The 20,880-nt window shown below is 39.7% G+C and overlaps 1 protein-coding gene across 12 annotated transcripts in view; it reads left to right on the plus strand.

The window, feature by feature from the left end:
- The window catches only part of SFT2D1 (SFT2 domain containing 1), a 100,089-nt gene that overhangs the window by 61,661 nt on the left and 17,548 nt on the right, over positions 1–20,880 (plus strand). For 8 of the 12 annotated variants that reach the window (XR_012054653.1, XR_012054655.1, XR_012054660.1 and 5 more), the window contains one exon: positions 8,653–8,751. The gene's annotated coding sequence lies outside the window, so the exon portion shown is untranslated. Of the gene's footprint in view, positions 1–8,652; positions 8,752–16,028; positions 16,224–20,880 lie in introns of all 12 variants that reach the window. The other 4 variants (XR_012054652.1, XR_012054654.1, XR_012054656.1 and 1 more) reach the window with 1 other exon arrangement.

The raw sequence follows: 20,880 nt of genomic DNA on the forward strand, positions 1-20,880 counted from the left end.
TGCAAGTCTATGGAGAATCAGGTCCAGAAAGCCTTTGTTTTTCTCTATGAAATGCAAATGGAATTCAATCAAAGGCCTGCTCACAAACTGGCACTAATTTAAATGTATCTCTGTTTTTTAACTGATACAAGCAATTGATGTGGGTTTTACATAGACATTGCCTAGAGCATTTCCTGGTTTTGTATTGTTGCTCATCAGGGTTAGAGAGATATATTCAACCACTGTATTAATATTTGCTTGCACTCTTAGGTGCTTATCCTCACAGAGCAAACTTCCATAAATGTTAGTTCCATTGCATTTTCCTTTAATTCCATGCTCCTATCATGAAAAGACAGGCAAATCTTTCAGTTTTCATTTGAGTCATCTGTACTCTTCTGCTTTGGTTAAATGAGGATCTCATAAAGTTAAAAAATAATTCTTTAAAATCATTTTTTTCTTAAGTTCTTGTACTCCAGCTCTAGTTTAAAGAAAGGCCAACTTCTTGTTATTCTGAGGAAAGAGAATTTTTAGGGGATTGCTGCAGGGAGCAAACCTAGACTAGAGGAGTACCATATCCAGAGTTCACATTTCAATACTTCTCTTGAGTGTTAAAATAAAAGACAAAATATAATAGAATAGTTCAACTGGAAAGGCTCTACAGTGAACATCTATCTATCAATATGAACAAGAAAAATCCATATGCAAAATATTTTACAAAAAAAAAGAGCTGTAATTCTTGCAAATTTGTCCCAAATAGCTATTAAAATAATTACAAGATAGGTAAGGAGATATTTTCTTTTTTCTTGGAAGATGCCACTAAATCTAATGAACTCTGGAAGTCAATGACATTTGGCTGAATAGCAAGAAAATAGATTACTTTTTCAGATGACTTATACTTGGAACACTGTTTATGTCTAAGCAGAATTGTATGTATTAACTGCTGAATGTTAGAGCCTTAATAAAACCGATCTCAGGCATAGAAGTGCAGTCTGTAATCTTGGTTTAGGTGAAGACCCCGACATTCTTGGAGACTGAAACGTGCCAGACAGTCCTGTTGTGGAGAACAGAGGCTGCAGATCAGCAGCTTGTGTTGGCCTGGAGGTAGGAGAGTCTCCTGGCACGGGCACCAGCTGCTTCACGCTGCTGAGCTTCTGTGCTAGAAAGCTTCCCATGGCATTGCTGATTTACTGCTGTTGGCAGAGCAGCAGCAGCCCCTAACAAATGGTGGGTCTGGCATGTGGAGAAATTGGTGAGAATGCTGAGAGGAAACAGGTGTGTCTTGCTTTTTTTAAATGGCAGAGGATCCTGCATCAGTGGCATTCATGTCACTCCTTCCTTTGTTTCGAGTCTCTTGAAAAATAGATCTGAACCATAAAGATGATGGTTTCAATACAATGATTGCTGCTTCTTCCATTGTAATTAGTTTAGCTGAAAGTAAGCTGAAGGAATTAAAAGTGTAAGTAAGTTGTGTAAATCTGTAAATTAATAATTTCTTCTCTCTTATTCTAGGGAAAAATAGGTGTGCTTGTAGTTCTGTTGTCTGTCCCTCTTTCTGTCCTTTCTTCTGGGCACACTGGATGGATTTGTATCAAGGTTCCAAAAAGGTTTGTGAAAACTGGTATCTAAGAATGGGAGTGGGAGTCAGGCACAAATCTGAAGAGGAGATTTTTCAATACAAGGCAAAGTTGCTTTTTAAAATGTCACTTTGAGGATGTGTTCATCATTGGCCCTACAAGAAGTCAGCAAGTGAGAGCTTTTACCCAGCTTTAGCATAGAATTTGGTATAATGGGGCAACAACTGAAACTTCAGCAGTACAGGAAGGGAAGTCACAGAGGAGACAGCAACAATTTTTGTTACTGCTGCTGCATTTTTTTTTTTTTAAATGTAATTAAAGTTTCTGTGAAGTGATTACTTTACTATATCTAAGTGCAACAGGTCCTGGGAGTGAAATGTGTTTGTATCATTCTGTTCATCACTGGTCCAAAAACACAGAAACAGTGAAGAACTGAGGAAGAAAATACTTGTAGTAGATCAAGATGGACAAGTGTATTGTCTGAATTTAATTCTTTTATTGAACTGAACCCACCACAGGAGGAGAATTTGAAAGGCAGGAAATATTCTAGCACTGGCAGGTAGAAAAAGTAGGTATTTAAAGTAGGTATTGAAAATTGAAGTCTTAGAAATGGGAAGAATTTTGCTGCTAACAGCAATGGAGAAGAGGATATAACATAAAAGGAAATAACATCAAAGGAAAAAGACAAGCTGCTCAGTAATAACTGCAAAGTTTAGTTTTAAACAAATAGTTATCCTTCCAGGGCAGCAGATCAGAAGTGTTATTAAATGTGTAGTGCTAAACTAAGGGAGATCACTTTGGTATTGAGATGCAGATTTGTGAGCCATTTACCTAAAGGTAATAGTTATATCAGTGTGAAGAGCAGAGGCTCCCTGAGGATAAGATACAGAAAATGACACCTAGGATAGAGCTTTGAAGAGCTTTCACAGACAAGACAAGAGATAGTGGAGAATGAGGAGCCGTTCCAGGGTGGTGGGAAATTCATATAAGTGCTGGGCTGCAATGGAGCATAGAGTGATTTTTTTAGAACTGGGGGCATTAAAAGAGCCCACATTCTGCTCGTTGCAGCCTAGATCAAACTTATGACTGTTTGAGCTTGCATGTTAAAATAAATGGGATATCTCTAAGATAAATGGGATATCTCTTCCTTTCAGAATAGACATAAATCCAAAAGTAGAGACCAAAGCCAAGGTAAGATTTTAAAGGAGAAAAAGGATTACAAGGAAGGCTGAGAGTCAGGAAGGAGAAATTTAGTGCAGACTGTCACATAGCTGAGAAGGGGACAAAACTGAGTGAGGGGCATGTAGTGTTCAGCAGAGCAGAGGAAGAGGAAAAAGAAACCAGGTTGTTTTGGCCAGGTTGGGTCAGGGAAGAGATGCTGATTGTGAATAGGAACATTGGGCTTCAGGGGGATGAAGGTCAAATACCAAGGAGAGCCTGGGACCTGGAGTTTTGTGTGTGTGTGGTGACTACTATGGTACTTGAATCTTAGTAAGTGAAGACTATGACTACCCTCTCTTCCCTCCCGCATTAGTTTCTAATAACAACCAAATAAATCCCCAGACTGGTCCATTTCATGATTCAGGCAGCTTTTCTTTCTCAGAGCACACTTTATGTGTGCCCTGAGATGTCCTGAAAGAGACCCTGGCCTTTCCTCCTCCCAGGCATGGCTGAACTGCACCTGTCTTAGGAGAAGCAAGGCTCTGGGTAGTGGAGCCTGGCCCCCAGTGCAGGGACAGGAGGAGAGACTGTGCCTCTTGAGGTGGAATTTTGAGGAACTGCATTTTCTGAGGACCACACCAAAATTCTTCTACTTCTTGGTAAAGAAATTTCAGAAAGGCAGATCCTGATAGGCAAGAAATTGGCATCAATCATAAAAACAAACCTCCTTTTCTGTCCAGTCCACCTTCCTCTGGCATCCACAACTCCCAGATTAGAACCTCCTGAGCACCAGCTGCTCTTGTTTTAGCTCTGTACACAGCAGCTGAAATTAATGTGAAATTCTGCTTTCTGAAGTCATATGTGTTAACATTCATTTCATTCTAAAGTTCCTCTTAACTTTAGCAGCAAATAGAGTTGGATATGGAGTGGGAGATGCCAGAGAATCTATGTAAAAATCAGGTACTATATATAATTTTTAGGAATGAGAAGCAGGTGTATAAGATAAAGCTCTAAAAACAGAGTTTGGCATTTAAGAATGAAAAAAAAATCATCCTTTTCTTGGAACATTTAAGGTAGTTCATCCTAAAACAAAACTGTATTTCAGCAGAGACTTACTTGTTTTTTTCCGTGTATCAGAGACAAGGCATGGATTTTATATTAATTTTTATACTTCACCAGGAGCTTAATGTGTTCTTTGTAAAAGTACTTGAGGGGAGTCCCACAGTAGTGGTGTTCTGGTTATTATGCAGGTAGGTTTTGGGTGGGAAACATTCTATGTAGAAACTGGTGCAAAACTGATGGTGTATTTTAAATAGATCACTATTCTGACAGGGGCTTTTCCTTTCACACACTTGGCAATGCTAAGGAATAAGCTTCTTTACACAGAGTGGATACAGGTAGATAAGCTGAATAGATGCTCTGTAAGACTGTCCCTTAGGAAGTTATTTCAAATGAAACATTTCCGTTTATCTCTGGAGTGAAACTTGATAATCAGGAAAACATCTAGAGTTCTTAAGCACAAATTCTTTCATGAGTGGAGTAATCTCAGATATGATATTGGTGGTCTCTTGACATCCCAGCAGGGTGATTGATGTGTAGCAAGATCTGTGTCAGCTTATTTTTAGCAGCATAGATAAGGAAGGATGGAAGCACCACAGGTCTTTGTGCTTTTCAGCAAACTCACAGAAAGCCACAGTATCACTTCTCTCTTTGAAAACCTGGGGTTGTTCAGCCATATTTACAAATAATAATGGCTGAAGTTGTGTCCAGTGTGATCAGGGAGCTTAATATTTAATTTCATAGCTGCCTGTGGTGTGCCCTTGAAGCTGTGTCACAGGACAGATACCTGCCTGTGGGAATTGGAAGTGCTCTCCAGCAACTGAGATGCCTTGTGCTGACAAGTCCTTGGTGAGTGTGAACTCTCACTGTTTTTTTCATCAAGGTGGCTGCTGGGGAAGCAGGTCCTGCGACAGCTGTGCCAAAGAACAAACCCTAATTTATTTTAAAATGTGTTCAGAATGTAGCATGTGAACAGGGGTGTTCCAATTATGTATATTGGTCAATATGATATCTCTTTCAAATCTAAATAAAATGCATAACTTTTTACATGTAATTCCACAGAACCTACTAGTGTTATTGTAGTATACAATAAATCAGACATAGTGTAATATATATTTTGTTCTGTGGGATAGTTGCATGTGTGTTTGGCTGAGGCTAGACTTTGCAAACCTGTTTTCTATCCCTTTGCTCTTGTGTTGTCATTTGTATCAGTGCAAGTAGGTTTAAACTGTGGCTAATTCAGGGATGTGGAAATAACTGCCCAAAAGTGCAGAGACTCAGACTTTGTTGTAGTGGGTATTGCACTGTGAAATATATTTCCTGTTAATTTCTCTTCCAGAGCACATTTGAAAAAAATACCTAAATTTTGAGGAAAGGGGTGGTGGTGTGTTTGGGTGTTTTGTGGTGGGTTGTTTTTTTGGTGTTTTTTTTTTTTTTAGGTTTTTTTTTGTTTTGGGTTTGGTGGTTTTTTTTGGTTTTTTTTTTTTTTTTAACAGAAGAGCATACAGAGTTGCTTTACCAAAACTTTTTTTAAAATTTCAAATATAGTGCTGAAGTCATATGGACAAAGGACATTTAAATGAACAGTTATTAAAAGTTGTTACAGTCTTCTTAATTCCTCCTTGAAAGCATCCTCAGTTTTGTCTGACATGGACCTAAAACCCCCACATGCCATTGTGAAAATATCCCTAATGATCTGCTAGTTCTCAAGGATGTATCAGAGTGCTGCAGCTAACACCCGCTAACACTGCTCACTCCAGTGCTGGCACACTTTGCCTGATGGGTGCAAAATCTCTCCTGAAACACATCTAAGGCAAGAAGTCAGGATCTGCATTGACTTTCAGGATCATGCAGCAAGCAGCAAAAAGAACTGATTCTCAGTGTCAGAAGGCTAGGCTGAATGCCTGGTCCTTTCCTTCTTTGGATTTCTTTCCCCTCCCCTGTTTTTTTCATGCAGGAAATGGAAGTGTTACTTGTCTTTACAAGAATTTAGCAATTTTCTTTTATTTTAGACCATGATAGTTAAGCACTGTGGCAAGGTATTCTCTTTTTCTTTTCCTCTTTATTTTTTTCTTCTCCCCAGGACTGAAATTAAAGTAGAGCTCCTATGTTTAACACAAAAAAAGACTAGGGGAGTTATGGTGAATATCTTTGCTCTGAGACTTATCCTTCCTTAAATTTTATTTTATAAAAATTAATGTGCACCTGACGAAGAACTATGGGGGGCACACACTTGTGGAAGTTGCTGGAAATAACTCCCTTTCCTTGCTTTAACTTGTTTGCAGCGTTTCTGCAGGAGAAGAGCTACAAGGACTTTGTTTACCAAGTACAACCTACAGCTAACCTCTGGCACCAGGTCCAGGAGGCTGCTCTGCTGCCTTCTCTCTTTGCTCAGCTGGCCTCCTGCCTAATCTTCCTGCTGTAACTGGGATGTTTGCAGTTACTTTCCCTCTCAGTCACAGTTTGTGTCAAATTGTGTGGTCAGAAAGACACAGACAAGATTGTTTGTAGGCTTCTTAAATTAGACAGCTGCAAAAAGGAGATGATCCCTGAAGTACACAAGCTGTTCTCTAGGCTAAGATTAATAATCTTGTAGTTTGAAGAATGCTAACTAAGCTTCAAAGAGTATTTTCTCCCTGACATCTCTTCATATAATCCTGTATTTATTAATTACTTTTTATGTCCAGGAGGGCCTAAATTATTATTGACCCTGTCTCCTGTTCAAGAGTCCATTATATTTCAGTCACAGGGCAATGACTGATATTTGGCCAAAGCAGAGAGTCCAGAGAGGTGTTTTGCTTTGTTAATGACCGTGGCTGTTAGTACTTGTAAGTGCTCTTGGTTAAGTACTCAAGTGAAACAGGATGCCTCTGTTACAGTAACTGGATCAAATCTTCTGCTATAAGCACGTAAAGGCATTGAAAAGAGTAGTTACAAGGGATCTCTGGAGGTTTCTCATGAAACTTCTGGCTTACCTTCAAATCTGGATCATGCTGGTCTTTGCTCATGATCTTTTTCAGTTGAACTTGACCTGTCTCAATTCTGAATCCTCCTGTGCTGCCAAGTACAAAATCTCATGGGGAAATTTTAACTCGGATCCATTAAAAATTTCAAGCGTATCACATCCACACAGTTGTTACTGCCAACATAATCTGTCAAATAACGAAAATCTGCTCATGGCATTCATTGGTTTTGTTCATTAAATCATTGTCATAAACTCTTTCATCTAAGAATCTCAAAATTGACCGAGGCATTGACGTGAACTTTTGTGTGAAATTTGCCATCAGTGGATCCAGTCGAGCCTACCTCATGGCTGAGGTCTCCTTTGCTGCCTCAGTTGTGAACCTTTGCACCTCTGGCTCATGCCAGGAAATGAAAATGTGTAAATAGCTTACACTTAGGCTGCTTCCATCACAGGGAGATCCAGGCATTTCTGAAACACCAGTGCAGTGCAGCCTGTGTGCTGCTCCTGGGAGCTGCTTCATCGCCAGTGGTTTGGGGCAAATAGAGGAAGATATGGGAGCAAAGAGTGAACCAAAGTAATTGCACTTCTCTAGGTCTCATGGAAGTATAATAACAGATTGAAGTAAAATCGCTGTGTTTGAGAATTCATTAGAATAGCCTTTGTGTGAAACCTAATAGGGTCCTCTCCATCCCCTCTTTTTGTGTTGAAAGATGGATTATGTGGCCTGAGAAAATCTTTAAATCTCTGTTTCGGTCCTTGGTCTCTGAGACAGATTTTCTATTGTCATGTATAACTGCCTTTTATGATAGATCTCAGAAAGAACCACTGCATTTTTTTGTGCCAGCAATAAAAAGAGATAAGATAATTTCAAGAGTTTTCAAGTTTTACTCTTGCTGATGATCAGCTTGCCGCAGAAACTCTAAATGATGGGTTGGTGCTACAGCTAAGCTGATATAACAGCTATTGCTAAGTCAGCTCCCCTCCCTGTCCTGTCCTTGGTCTCCTGCTAGTGCTTCTCTGACACCAGAATGAGCCAGCCCACAGAGCTCAAACAAAAAGAAAAAAAAAAAAAGCTCTTTTTTTGTGTGGTTTTTGGGTTTGTTTTTGGTGGTTTTTGTGTTGTGTTTTTTTGTGGGGTTTTTTTGTTGGTTTTTTTTTTGTTGTTGTTTTTGTGGGGGGGTTTTTTGGGTTTTTTTTTTTGGGAGGTGTGTGTGTCTTTACTCTTAACTGTGAACTGCCAGGACTCTAGTTTTGCAATAATTTTGGATTGATGTAAGTGTGTTGTGCTGTGTAAACTCCAGCTCATCCCTGCTTGTGCTCCTGCTGGATCTCATGGCCCCAGTGTTGAGAGGCAGATCTTGGTTCTGATCTGGAGGAAAATCATCCCCATTCCACTCTCTAATTCTTCTTCAAGTTAGTTTAGGGATGCTTTCTTGCTATTGTTGATTACATAGCTATGGAAATACTAGGAGGAGGGGACAGGACTTCTTTTAGCTGGTAATTTCCACTTGTTTTGACTGAGACATAACACGGAAGAGCTACTTCAGATATCCCCTTGTAAAACTATACCTGTTTGTTTTGCTGACACTAAATAATTTAATCTCTACTTCCATTGAAGATAGTGAAGAATACAGCCTGATGGAAAGAAAATATATAGGATGTGAAGAGAGTGAAGTATGGATAAAACATAATGTGGTCCTCTTCAGAAGCCTTTTTTCTTTCAAAGAATGGAGACTGGTGTCAATAAGGAAAACATGATCTCTAAAACATTCCTTCATTTTATGTTAGTTATTTTTTTTCCAGAAGAGGGTGAATTTAGGATGGCACATCAAGGGGCAAATAAACTATCATGAGTTGAATATTTCATTTAGGAAATGCATCCTTCTGACTTTGTTTTCTTTCTTCTGCCCACAGCACCTAGCCAAACTAGTGGGATCAGCACCCTGCCAACAGCCACCTCACTCTCATAAACCCACAAAGCCCCAAAAAGAAACTGAGCAAATATTTCCTATGGTAAGTGTGAAAACCCCAGCCGTTGCTGGCTCCTTTCAGCTGAATTTTGCTCTATAATTACTAAGCTGAGTGTATGAAATTAAAGCTGTATTTTTCAGCAGCTTTTTCCATTGGCCTTACCGGAATGCATTTGGTAGGTATTTCTACAGAGTCATTATTATTTTACTGTCATCACCACCAGAGAAAAGCATTGTGGTGCAAAGACTCTATAGCATGCACATGACTAAAGAGGAGTCCTGTGGCACAGCAGATAATTTACCAGTACAGTACTCTGCAACATCTCCCCTGCCTCCCCCACCATGTCCAGTCCCCCTCAGCTTTTCAGTTTCTAACATCCCTTTAAAAAAATTTATTTTCTTGTGGAAGCCCTGGCTCGTGACCCTCCAGAGCTGCAAGGTTAGAGCTTCCTTCTTGAAAAGCTGATAGGAGAGCAGTTGTTATGAACTATGATACATGCAGTTGGGAAGAGATTTTGTGGCATTATAAACATAAGGAGAAAGGCCAGTTCATGTTACGCACTTATGAGTGCAGCACAAAGGCAATGGAGATGGTTTGGTTTTAAAAACTGTTTTGTTTCTTGTGCTTTGCTGTAAAAATCTATCTGCTGATACAGTGGGGAGGTTATTACAGACTGCTGCAGGATGGATAGCTGAAGATTAGTCTGGCGGTCAAGGGAAGCTGCAAAAGCAATTATTCACGAGCTCACCTTACTCTTCCTTCTGACAGCTGGGAAATAAGTTTCTAGTAAAAATATAGAGGGTGGTTACCTCCTCTATATGTCTTTCCCTATTTCCTTGCTCCATGTGAATACTCTGACAGTTCTGCTCCTGAGTTAGATTTTTGAGCTTTTGTTGTTGTTTTAGGTTACAGACCATCTTTGTCAATTCCTGGCTTGGGCAGTTTGTGCTATATTTCCACACTGAAGGTCCTGGCAGTGTATCCACAGCAGTTACTGGAAAATAGGAGAGACAGAGACAGCATCGTACACGTACTGAGCTCCCTTAGGATTCTGTTAATAGAACTGAATTTAGGAGCAGCATGAAATCCATGCATATCATTCCCTGATGGCTTTAGAAAGGGTGCTCAATTCATTTGTTTGTCAGCGAAGCCATGCCATGCCAGCTCTGACTTCGGGCTGGAGAAGACCACACTGCATTTTTCACTGTTGCAGACAATGGAGCCCAGTTTGGTTCCCACTGGTCTTTCTTGAAGAGATGTCCAGCTACCCCAGAACTTCATAAGCCACTGAGTGGCACAACCAGCTGCTGAGGCAGTCTCAGAAGCATCATGCACCTGGATTCAGCTCATTTATGGTTGGCACTGCTTGACTTAGGTTTGTGACTGCTCCCAGTCCTTCTTTGAGTTACTAGGATTTCCTGCATCAGAAATAGTTGCTCGTGAAAATAAAAGTATTGGGAAAAAAAATATGTGAGCATGTCAGGAGCCTGAAAGTCATCTACAGCTGCTTGTCAGAGTGGGCACATCTATCATATAGGTTGTGCTGGTTTTGGCTGGGGTAGAGTTCACTTTCTTCACAGGGGCTGGTATGGGGCTGTGTTTTGGATTTGTGCTGAAAACAGGGTTGATAATATTGAGCTATTTCTTTCATTGCTGAGCAGGGCTTGCACAGAGCCAAAGGCTTTTCTACTTTTTGTACTGCCACACTGATGAGGAAGTTGGGGGTGAATGGGAGGCTGGAAGGAGACACAGCCAGGACAGGTGACCCAAACTGAGCAAGGGGACATTCCAGACCATATGACACTGTGCTCAGTGTAAAAAGTAGGAGAAGAAGGACATGTTTGGAGTGATGGCCTTTGTCTTCCCAAGTAGCCATTGCATGTGATGGGGCCCTGCTGTCCAGGAGATGGTTGGATGCCTGTTTTCCTCAGGGAAGTGAATTAATTGCTTGTTTGTGTGGCTTGTCCTTTGCCTATTAAACTGCCTTTGTCTCAACCCACAAGTTTTCTATCTTTTACCCTTCTGATTCTCTCCCTGATCCTGCTGGTGGGAGAGTGATCGAGTGGCTGGCTGGGGTTCGGCTGCTGGCTGGCTGGGATTAAACCACGGCATAGGTCTACATGGATAATCAGCTGCAGAACTGAACTTGCACTTTTGATATTTGGGTAATGCCCAGTACCTCTGTGTAGACAAATCCCTCCCTCTCTAAACTTCTGCAGTATGAGCAAACAGCAGAGATGACAGTGCAGCTGGCTCTTTTCTGACTCACTAATTCCTTTTAAACCTCCCATTCCTTTGCAATATGTTCCTCACTTGCTGCTTCTCTCAGTCCTTATTTGTTCACTCTTTTTTACACCAAAATGCTGCCCAGCTTTAAAACTTTGGTGTAAAGGCCCAAGGTTAAAATAGAAATGCCTAATATTCGGGGTGGTAGGGAACCTAGGACCTAGTGGTTGCAGAAGTGCTGGCATCCCACACCTAATTAGGGGCTCAGGGACAGATTTAAAGCCCACAAACATCTGTTCAGGCTCTCTCTCCTAGAGGGAGATAGGGACACTAGTTGAAGTTGGACACTAAATATTTTGTGAAATCCAGGCCATGCCTTGGTGGTTGGATGATCAGAAAATTCAAGTCCCATTGATTCTGAGTGGTGGAGAATATCATGTGTCACTTGTGTGTTCTGGAAAATGGTTCCTGTAGGCTATTAATTTCTGGCATCCATTTCTAAAAATCTTGAGCTGGAGTTGCTAAAAGTTATTCTTTAGGCCCAGTTCACAGCTCGAGGACCGTTTAAAATAAAGCAGACTTTTAAGTGACTTTTATAAGATAATAATTTTAGACATGGTTAATTAAATTGTTTAATTATTTCAAGAACAACAGCAAATCATTGTGTTTTTTCCTATTTGTTCTTTTTCTCCCCCAGCAGTTGGTTCCCTCTACCTTCATTGCCCAAATGTAAATGGGTGCAGAAACTTCCAGATGAAAGTTATGACATAACTATATCCTTAGTGATTGATTTTTGTTTTCCTCTGTGAAGTCCACACAATGGGAGGTGGCTGCTTATCACCGAGTAAGATCATTGAATGATTTAATGGGGGCTTAAATGAAAAGTAAGAGTTTTCATACTGGTGTGATGTAAATCCTGCGTCCAATTAAAGCCTCAAAGCATTTTTTAAAAGCTGTATAAAAGGTGAATCATTTCTGTAAACAGCCCTTAAAGTGAAAACCCAACACCTTTGCTGTGGGAGAAGTAATACAATCTCAAATACCTCTGCAAACAAAGAGTCCCTTGCCTTCTGCGGGCTGCACTCTTTTTTTTTTTTTTTTCAGCAGCTCAGCATGGGGTGCCAGAAAAATCATTAACGGGCCCATCTTGCACTTCTGGCTTTTCCACACCTGCGGATCACGATCTCTGCTGTAGCTTTATGGACCATGAGGAGGCAGCTTTGACGCCATGAAAGACAGGCTCAGCCAACAGCTGCAGGATGAGCAGAAAGCCAGACAGTAAAATGTAAAGAGGAGGAAGGAGAGGCATCACCTTTGAAGTTTACAAAAAAAAAACAAAAAACCCAAAAACAAAAGCATGACTTTGACCACTTCCTTTTTTCATTAGCTGTCTCAGGTACACTGAGCCACCGGTTTGAATGGATACTGGCAGGGGGTTGTTGGAAATGTTGAAGGTAATATTGTAAGGGCTTCAGCACAACTACTGCTTTTTAAAATTTTTTTCCTCTTTTTTTTTTTTTTTTTTTTTTGGTTGTTTGGGGTTGGTTTGTTCTTCTGTTTTGTTTTGTTCTGTGTTGTTAAGTTAAACATCCTAGCACGATATCAGGGAAAAGAGTTCGTTTCACTTGGGAAAGCCTGAACTACAGCCAAAATCTGTATCTTTTGCAAGTGTGAGAAACAACATTAAAGCTATGTTGAAGGGTACTTGGATCTTGTTGAAGGGTACTTGGATCTACTAGCCAGGAAATTGATGATTACCACTTCCATAGCAACCAGGACACACCTCCAGCACACACAGGTTGATTTTTTTTTTTTTTTTTTTGTTATATGTATATAGTGTTAACTTTTGCTCAGTATCCATTCTAGCACCAGGAGGCTGCTTTTGATTTGTACCACTCTAGCTGAAAGCTGAATTGGAGGGATCCTGTAAAGGAATTGCAGTTGCTGCAGGAAACAAACTTTCCTGCGCCCCCAAGAGGCCAAAAGTTCACTTTGAACTAGTATGTCCCTACTCCTGTCTGTGCATGTTAAAATGTGCCCGGGGAGAAAATGCAAACTGCTGTTGTCGTCGATATAGGAACTATACGCATTTAATTTACAAGGCTTAAGAGTAAATATTTTGATATTTATATATTTATATGTTAGGGTCGTATAAAACTCTAATAATTCAGAACTGAATGAGCTATCTAACAGGCAGAGAATTTGTATGGGGTGATGAAAGGATGATACAATCAAATCCTGAACAAGTTCAGTGAGTATTGCTCAAGCCTCAGAAAATTAATTTGGGAATTTACTGGTTATACAAAAAATCTTTCACACTGAACGGGGAAAAATAATGAACAGAATTATCTACTGGCCTGCTGTAAAGTGCAGAGTGATCTCACAGTAAAGTCCAAAGATGTAATAACAATGACATAAAACTTCACTGTGCTTTGAAAATGCAGTAGTCTTGAATCTGTTCTCTGCCTGAAAACAAAACAAAACAAAACAAAAAAAAAAAAGAAAAAGAAAATAAAAAGTAACACTCGACATTACTATAAATCCACCAAATTCAGGTAGAAATTTAGCTTTATACAGGAGTTCAATGTGGTCCAGTGTGTCAGTGTGTTTTAAAAGCTTCAAAAAAGGGAAAAAGGGGAAACCAAACTGAATTGTGTTACACACAGGCGATTTGCATAATTTAAAGAAAAATTGTTGGAGCATGAAGTAATTTTTCTCATGTGATTTTTCTATACAATATTTCTGAGCAGAAAATTAAAAAGAATGCTTAAATTAATGTTGATAAACTGCAGTTGAAATACATATTTTGATAGGTAAAGAAAAATACTGATGTAAATTAGTGTTAAGATATTATTTAATTTATTTCTACATAATCTATTTTTAGTAGTCAATTATATACTCTAGTGTAATAAATCAGTCTGTCATTCATTGATTTTTTTTGACATCCCTGGACATAAAAATTTACAGAAAAGCATACTAGAGAGCATGCAGATTGATGGTTTTCTTTAGCTGAAATCATTCCCAATTTAGGAGTGTTGATTTAATTTTTTAAGATCAGGTACTGTAGATAGACTTCATGGTGTTTTCAGAAGCAACTTCTATAGAATAATGGCCTTTTAAAAGTCTGTCTACAGTTCATGACTTGTTGCACTCTCTATTTAGTTAAGCACAAACAATTTTTTTTTTCAAATATATTACAATAAAATACAAGCAGATAGCAGCTTTTTGCAGAGGATGGTAGAATACAGGTGAATCAACAGCATAGCTCATAAATGCTTTGGTTTATTTTTATGAGACTCTTGTCAAAACCTGTGCATTTTTTTAAGGGAATGGGTCTTGGAAAATTCTGTTGAGTGCAAAGTTTTCGGTTCTTGGAACTATAAAGTTTTATTAGGTTATTGGCATTATAGAAATGGAAGGTTCTTTTCTTTTAAAGAAAGGTAATCTAAACCACTTGTCTTCCCAGTGCAGCTTCAGACAATACTCACTCATCATTAATAGATGTTTATATGACTTTTTCTCAGGGACCTGCTTTCCCTGTCAAACTTGATCCTGGAACCTTAACCTTCTTCCTGCAACTAGAGCCATTCCTCTTTTTTAAAATTATTTTAAAATTATTTTTCCCCAGTAACTAAATAAATACGGGAAAAAAAAACTATCAATTCCTTTACACAGGCTTACAGATCATAATTTCTTCAGTTTTTTTTTTTCAAGCATCACCATTTTCATTACTTGCATTTCTGAACTTCTGTTGACCTTCATTGTTCTCTCCAGCTGTTCACTGTCCCTCTTGAAGCAGCTCACACACACCTGGATGTGGCACTGCCTCAAAGATGTAATACAGCATAATGACTGAATCTTTTGTGATTTCCAGCCTGGATTTATGCTCCTGGTTCCTCTTGCAGTGTTTCAGTTTGCAAAGCTTGCAATTCTTGGTAGTTACTCAGCTTTCATCTCACACTCTAAGCAGCTGCTTGGCAGCCTGGCTTCATCTAGTGCATTATTCTTGCCTGTGTGCACTGTCTTGCATTTGTCTGTGCTGGATAGCCTGCTGCTGCTGCTTCAGACCATGCTTTCAATTTGTCCAAATCACTCTGCATTCTAAACCCAGCTTCCTGGCAGTGGTAGTCTCTTCCCACCTGGTGTCATCCACAGGTTTAATAAAATTATCCACTACTCTCTCACTGTATGATGTATGGTGGACTATAAGATTAATACAGGAGGAAATAAAAAAGAGTTTGTCAAAAGGATTAAAGCTGTGTCTAGTGGTTCTAGCAGCGGTCCTCCGAATACTAAATCAGGAGCCTCACTGATGAAGGGTATGGATGTACAAGTACTTAAAGCCTGGAAAAGAGAAGAGATTGGGAAGCAATAGGAGAAAAAGAAACAACGTCTATCTTCCAGATAGAAATACAGCCTGACTTCCTGATAATGTATTAGCACCTCTAGTGACAGAACTAAATATTGAATTGGTGATAAGAGGAATAATTATTCTGATGAGGCTAGGTTCAGTTTTCCCATGTGTCTTTGTTCCAGGTGATTTACGAATGTCGGCAGGGTAGAAGTCTAACCCCTGACATAGCTCTCCTTTTTACACTGAGTTTTGATGATGGCTGTGTTGTCCTCCCTAGCTGACTGCCTTTTGTTGTACTGACATAAAGGAGAATTCTCTGTAAACCACCCCCAGGTGAACTATGACTGACATGGTGCTGCTCTCAGGAAAGTAGACCTGAGTTCTGTCGTGTCTGGATCAGAGAGAGAACATTTCATAAAGGGCTCCAGAAATACATATGTTATTCTTTTGGTACCTGGCAGGCTTAGCAACACGGGCATCAGTAAGTCTTGTAAGTTAAGGGGACTAGGTTGGTTTGAGGCTTGGGAACTGCCCAGGAATTCCAGTGAATCCTGCAGATATGGGGAAAAAAAATTAAAAGCCATTTTCGTTCACAACAGCACCAAATGAGTGCTGTAGAAACAGCACTGAAACAGACTGTAAGCCACCAGGCTGTTTCACAGTGTGATGTCTTGAATGAGCCTTCACATGGGTTTTTTCTCTTTTTGAAATTTAGTCTGTTATCACTTTTTTTCTCAAGGTATGAATGGTGAAGTCTCTTTGGAAGAAGTCAGAGTATTGCACACTGGAAGATTTGTCAGCTTCCAATTCCTATTCATCCTGCTTGGCTCATGCTTTGGTATTTCTGTTTTGTGCTAAACCTGGATCTAGGATTATGTCCCACAGATGCAATTTTCTGGGCCCTCAGAGAAGACCTGAAGGGCCTTAGGAGGAGGTGAGTTCTCCCAGCAAATCTTCACAGCATCTCTGTTATCCGTGCTTTCTCCTCACTCCCTTACCTCCCATCCCAACAAAAAATCCCAAGGTTTATTTGTGAACTCTTGTAATTAGATCTGTCTGGGAGAACGACCAAAGTGTCAAGGTTTCAAAGAGAAATTCAGAAAAGTCAAGAGCAAGTAGAGACTTGAAAAGGGAAAGAAAAAAAAAAAAAAAAAAAAAGCGGGTCTTTATCATGGTAATATTAATGAAGCCAAGCTGAAAAAGCCCAGACGAGGGGCTGGGTTACTGTACTGTGGAGTGCCAGGGCAGCATCCCGAGGGAGAGGATTAGGGAACCACGCACGCAGCCGCTGCGGGGCCAGCCCTGGGGCTGCTGTCGCTCGGGCATTTCTGGTCCTGGCTCGGAGCAGCGATGGAACAGAAGCAAAGCCCCGGCTGATTCCGGGCGGGGAGCCTTTGGGTGGGCAAAAACAAGGTTTGTGCGGCGGCGCAGGGCTGGGCTCTGTGCCCGCGGGGCTGCCCTGCCGGGCCAGGCGGGTTTGTGCCCGGGGACACGCTGGAGACGGGCGCGGTGCCACCCAGGGCATGGATGGACGGTGGGAATGATCCCAGCGCAGGAGCCCCCACGGCTGCGGAGGGCTCTGTGCACGCACAGCCCCCGGCTGTCCATCCCCTCCCGCGCCGCTGCAATCAGCCTTCCAATCAATTAGGCAAATTGGCTGCGGGAGTGAGCCATTTCCTACTCCTGGCAGCAAAGCCGGCTTGTGTTAACTCCGCATCTCCCAGGAGCCCTGGTCTTCTCCACCTTTTGGAGTTTTTTGTTTGTTTTTTTTTTCCCAGAGGCGTAAAGGACTAAATTATGAAAAAGCAGAGGAGTTTCTAGTAATTGTGGGCATGCTCTATTACTGCAGACACCAAAATAATTTTGCTAAGTGTGGGAGGATTTTGGCGGTCCTTTGAAAAATTTGATTCAGAGGGACAAATATTCCAGTTAAGCAGTTATGGGAGTATTTGCTCTTTAAATCCCAGTCAGCCAAAGACACGGTGTACATGGGCAGATTCACATATACTCAGAAAAACGGGTACTGTATATATGAATGTGCTGGATGTATTTAAATCTGTAGGCACTACAGGAGGATATGATGTGCCACTTAACAAATACAGCTTCAAAAGTCCTGAGGACAGACGTCGCAGATAAAAACTAAGCTGCACTTTCCGTTGCTGTCATTCTTCATTGCAGGGAATGATTGTTACCAGGCTCTGCAAGGAGCTCTGCATAAACAAGTCACCAAAGTCTCCAGGACTCCACGTAGGCACAGGCATACTGGGGGGTCATTGCCAAAGGATGTCACATCTGTTCCTAATCATTATTTTACATATATCAGACTACTGGTTTCTCAGATTGTTTCCAAAGATGCCACCAGGCTACATTGTTCTGTCTGATTCTTGTCCGATTCTGTCTGATTTGCTGTTTCAGGAGTTTAGCTCACTCTAACTTGTAACTAGTGCTACGTATGGGGCAGAAAAAAACATCCCCACAGTGCGGTATCAGCTGCTTTCCAAAGTGTGCAGCTGAGCAGCCCACCAAGCATATGGCCCTGCTCCCGTTTCTTTCTCTGCAGTCCTACCCATTTCTTGGGTCTCACTCAAATGGAACACAAAATGCTGAAAGTGATTTAGAATGAGTCACCCTCACCACCAGTATTTTATAAATTGAAAGTGGACCCTGCATTAAGAAAGATTCCTGAAATCTTCTGAAGCTCAGCTCCAGAGCCTTAGCTTACAGTTGGTCCTGGAGCCACTCAGGAATTTTAGAGATCAAATAACTCTCATTAGAAATAAAATAACCTTTTTGCCGTTTTGGTGGTGGTTTTTTTTTTTTTTGTGGGTTTTTTGTTTGTTTGTTTTGTTTTTTGTTTGGTTTTTTTTTGCTAGATTTGCTTCCTTGAAGACGCAAATAATTCAAGTTATTGAATTCACACAGAAAAGCAAAATAAAAACCTCAATGAATTTGCCATCATATATAGAAATAAAAATTAAAGTTTATTGAAACTAAAAGTTGCTACTCAACTTTTAATAACAAATAATGACAATTTATTTATTCATTGTAAATTACATGTAGCTATACATTTCATGCATGAGGGATGCTGTCACACAGTAAATAATGAAAAGCAGAGCTTGTTAGTGACAAGTCATGTTTGCTTGCTGGACCAGTCAGCAGAATAGGGGAAGTTATCTATTTGCAGGTATATAATATAAAACCTATATTTTATAAAGAAAATTACATCTCTCTACAGCTATTCCAATATGGTAAAAAACTGTAATTAAATCAATTTTTTTTTTTTACATTGGATCTTTTTTTGTCCATGCACTTCTGAGTCCAATGCAATACTTCATCCAATTAATTGAGTGAATAGAAATTTCAGGAGGTCATTAAATGCCCAGTGTTACACAGTATTATACAGACAATGTTTATCTCCTGATTTAAATATGAAATTTCCTTTGGGTAAGCTCAGTTTATAATAGTCACAGTGTCTAATTTTTTTAAATTTTTTTTTTTTTACTTACAGTACAAAGCCTGTAAAAGAAGAAATATTTTTAACATGAAAGGCTCCTTTTTTATTTACATTCTTACTATGACATTTTCCAGGAGCTCAATTACTTGTATTATGTATGAACATATTTAATATTGTATTAAGATATATTCAGGTCTTCTGAAATCTGTCTAAAAGAGCAAGTAGCTCCACTATTTATCAGATCTATGTACAATTTTAAAATATGTTATTATACTAACTTTGATTTACAAGTATTTGTTTTTGTTTCTCCATTTGCAAAATGATGGCAGGGTGTTATTCACAATCGTTGACTACCAAAATAATGGGGAAGAAAAGTCCCAAATATTAAAAATCATTAAAATAACTGGTGCTAGCACTCCCATGTTCTCAAAAAAAAGAAAGAGGCTAGACAAATTTTGGCAAAGGAAGGTTATACATCTACTTCATTTCGTGTTCTGTGTTGCTTGAATGAATACATTTCTGTTGGACCAAAAGGCCTTAGGGACAGAGAACCAGATCAACATAAAGAAAATCCCAGCTGCCTTAAGACCAGATCACTGTTTTCCCATTTCGAAGTCCTTTTTCCAGCTACGAGAGCAATAAAACAGAAATGCAATGAATCTTGTTCTAAGCATGTGAGCTGGAGGATCAGAGTGGTGACTGGTATTTGTTGTTAACAGAAGTTCTCTCCTAGCAGAACCCCAGTCTTGGTTAGAAAGCTGATGGATCTCACTGCAAACTTGAGCTTAAGCTTCACTGAAGCCTTTGGAGTTCAGCTGGCTTCTTGAGAGAGCAGCTTCAATGTTTTGGTGGGTTTCTCACGTGTGCTAATGATCTCAAGGACAAAGTCACAGTGAGGCTTCGTTTTAGGTAGAAAGCTGAGCTATTTAAAATTTACCCTGACCCATGTGTCCTTCCCTGTGACACAAAACCTGTTCCCGTACCTCAGCTCTGATGGAGTACTTGCTTTTATGACAAAAGACTCAGTCCTCCAGAAAAACAGGAGATTGTTTGTAGTTCTGGGAGAGAACTATAACAGCCCTAGTATGCAGAGGTGCACTTTTTTAGGCTAGAGCTAACTCTAACCAAAACTCTTATTTTAAAAATTATTTGAAAAAGTATGCTTCTGGTAGGTCAGTGGGAAATCTGCTCAGAAGACTGGAGGGGTAGGAGTTCACATCTGTTTTCAACCTCTCCCTGCTCTGCATGACTTTTATTGAAAGAAAATGAATTCAAAGAAATTGGCAACAAGGACAAAGAAATACATTTTAAATAGTTTTTGGATGTACATTTCATGTTTTGTAACCCTACAGGTTAGAGATGCTGTATTCTCAAGTATGAACTATCAAAATAGTTTATTTTTTCTAGATCTTCTGGGCTTTGAAAATGTGGTTTAATATCTTAGGATATCTAATACCTACAGATAAACCTTTCAAGAAAATTGTATCAGGACTTATGAGTCCAGAACTCTAGGAAAATCAGGAGCAGTAAGCTTTTTTTACTGTAGTACATCATAAAGAGAAATTCTGAATATTTACTACTAAAAAGATAAATGAAAATCAAAGGGAAAATCTGAGAGTACAGGCCCATTTTGTTTAAATTAATTACTGATTTAGTTTAATATATCAATGACAGATATTTGACTAATGAACCATTATTTCAAGAAATAGAACAAAGCAATAAATAAATATTTCCTTTATTTAGCTAATACTTTACTGACTATCAAAACCAGCAAAACCCATGAATGGCTTGTGATAATCTCAGGCTGTGGGACATTCTTACTGAATTCAGGGATGTATGGCTCTTCTTGAGAAAGAAAACCTTTAAATACTATTTTTTCACCAACTTCTTTTGCATTATTCCTCCAGTTGCTTCTTCATACTATGTACTTAGCAAGCAGTATGCATGGAGGTATTAACTGTAAGTGTTACTCTGGTACAGGAAGCACACACAGAGTTGTAGCTAATTTTGACAGCATTTCTTACCCATTTTTAAGCACCTACTTTAAGCATCTCACCTTCTCTATCTTGCCTATCCCCTGTCACTTAATGGTGGGTCCAGTCTGTCAACTCAGAACTGAGTTAGCCATGAACTTCAC

Source organism: Taeniopygia guttata, chromosome 3 (assembly GCF_048771995.1).
Source record: "Taeniopygia guttata chromosome 3, bTaeGut7.mat, whole genome shotgun sequence".
NCBI lineage: Eukaryota > Metazoa > Chordata > Aves > Passeriformes > Estrildidae > Taeniopygia > Taeniopygia guttata.